This window comes from Megalopta genalis, unplaced genomic scaffold (genome assembly GCF_051020955.1).
Source record: "Megalopta genalis isolate 19385.01 unplaced genomic scaffold, iyMegGena1_principal scaffold0021, whole genome shotgun sequence".
NCBI classification, from domain to species: domain Eukaryota; kingdom Metazoa; phylum Arthropoda; class Insecta; order Hymenoptera; family Halictidae; genus Megalopta; species Megalopta genalis.
In genome coordinates, this window is record NW_027476091.1 from 85,001 (window position 1) to 87,500 (window position 2,500).

Consider the following 2,500-nt stretch of genomic DNA (forward strand, 5'->3'; position numbering starts at 1 on the left):
ATGTGAACCGCGCGGCGCCAGCAAAGGCACGTTGGAGTGCTGAGGAGGTGTCTTTGCTGGCGCGGCGCGAGGCAGAACTGTCCATGAAGGGTGTGCGCTTCATCAATCAAGCGCTCATTGGGTTCCTGCCTGGCAGGTCGCTAGATGCCATTAAGGGCGCTCGGAAGCACAAGGACTACCGAGCGCTTGTGATGGAGCACGTTGGCCGCATTCAACAGGAGTCACTGCAGCCGGTGGCTGAGGCGCCCGATCTCGCGGTGGAGGTCCAGGATAGCGATCGGGTCTTCCTAGAGTATTTCCGCGGCCTTGAACCACTAGGGTGCGATGGATTCCAGGCTAATACCCTGGATGAAATCTGTGCCCTGGTTGGAAGAGAGGATCGCGGGAATATTCTGGAAAGGCTCACCGCTTACCTGGCGGATATCTTTCCGGTACCTCATGCAGCGAGAGTCGTGCGTCGAGGCCGCCGTGCGCAACCGGAGGAACCGCTCTCGCGACGCAGACAGCGCCGGAGGAATTACGGCATAGTGCAAGAACTGTGGCGTAAGGACCCCCGGCGCTGTTTGGATGTCATAAGGGATGGCCCCGTAGGTGACCATGGCATCCCTCAAGATGTTATGGTTCCCTATTGGGAAGCCCTTATGACAGGTGCGCGCGACAGCTGTCCTCCGTGTGAAAACCGAGAGGACACCATCTCCTCTCTGTGGTCTCCTGTTAATCCGGATGAACTACGGAGGGCGCTTCCGGGTAGGAAGACAGCACCTGGTCCTGACGGTTTGTCTGCGAGACTCCTTTGTAAAACCCCCCTTGAGGTTTTGCAAAGGATCTATAACCTCATTATGTGGTGCCGCAGACTCCCTATTCACCTAAGGGACGCCAGGACCGTGCTCATTCCTAAAACCGGACTGCCTTCTTCTCCGTCTGATTTTCGACCCATCACCGTCGCCTCGACCCTTGTGCGAGGATTCCACAAGGTCCTGGCTAGGCGGGTGGGTCGATTGATCGGATTGGATGGGAGGCAGAGAGCGTTCCGTAGGACAGACGGATGTGCGGACAACGTGTTTTTGCTGGACTTGCTGCTACGCCACTCCCATGCGCGCCATATGCCGCTTTTTGTTGCATCGGTTGATGTCGCGAAGGCTTTCGACACCGTTTCTCACCCCGCGATATTACAGACGCTCGAGCTGAGGGGCTGTCCCGCTCCCATGATTGAGTATGTCGGGTCGGTGTACTCTGATGCTCTCACGACCATTGTGTCGGGTGGTTGGCACTCCCATGCCATCCATCCGATGCATGGCGTGAGGCAAGGAGACCCGATGTCCCCCGGCATATTCAACATGGTGATGGACAGACTCCTCAGGAGCCTCCCCCAAGACATCGGGGCGGATATCGACGGGGTGGGGATCGGGTCGGCAGCCTTCGCCGACGACCTAATCCTCGCAGCCTCAACGACAACGGTCCTGCAGCGATTGCTTGACTGTACGGAGGGCTTCCTGGCATCATGCGGCATGTCCGTTAATGTCGGTAAGTCTTTTACCATCTCGATCGGAACGGTTCCCCACCAGAAGAAGACTACCGTGGATGAAGGCAACTTCTTCCTCGGTGGTCAGAAGCTGGTGGCGATGAAGCGGACGGACGCCTGGCAGTATTTGGGTATTCCCTTTACTCCAGACGGTCGTCTGCGTTCCGACCCGTCAGTCTCGTTGGTCGCTGATTTGGATAAGATCTCCCGTGCACCGCTTAAGCCGCAACAGCGACTATTCGCTCTGCGAATATTCCTGTTGCCAAGCTTATTTTATGCGGCGTCGTTGGGGTCTGTGGGATTGGGGAAACTCAATCGGTGTGACGTGGCGGTACGTGGTGCGGTGAGGAAGTGGCTCAATTTACCGGCCGATACACCTAAGGCCTATTTCCATTCCGCCATCGGTTCGGGAGGCCTGGGTATTGCTTCGCTTCGGTGGAGTATGCCCAGGATTCGGCTTAGCCGCCTGAAGGAACTGTCCTTGTCTTCTGAGGCCGCGTCTGGGCTGCCAGGGGACTATCTTCGACTCGAGATCCAGAAGGCGCAGCAACGCCTGATGGATCACGGCGAGGTCATCGACACTCCCGAGAGGGAAGCGCGCCGTTGGGCGAATGCTCTTCACGGGAGTGTCGATGGCAGCGCTTTGAAAGAGTCGAAGAGGGTCCCGGGGCAGCACAGATGGGTCGCGGAGGGGACCCGCTTCTTGTCAGGACGAGACTTCGTCAACTCCTGCAAGTTGCGGATCAACGCCCTTCCGACTAGGTCCCGAACATCTAGGGGCCGAAGACAGGACAGGCTCTGCAGGGCTGGCTGCGCGGTGCCTGAAACCCTTAACCACGTCCTACAGCAGTGCCACCGCACCCATGATGGGCGGATAAGAAGGCACGACGCTGTAGTCGACTATCTTGCACGTGGTTTAGTGCAAAGGGGTTTTCAGGTAGCGCGCGAGCCGAAGATCCCCACCGATGAGGGAATGAG

At 57.9% G+C, this 2,500-nt stretch overlaps 1 pseudogene; it reads left to right on the forward strand.

Moving 5' to 3' along the window:
* LOC143260854 (large subunit ribosomal RNA) overlaps positions 1-2,500 on the forward strand; it is an 8,449-nt pseudogene that overhangs the window by 3,192 nt on the left and 2,757 nt on the right.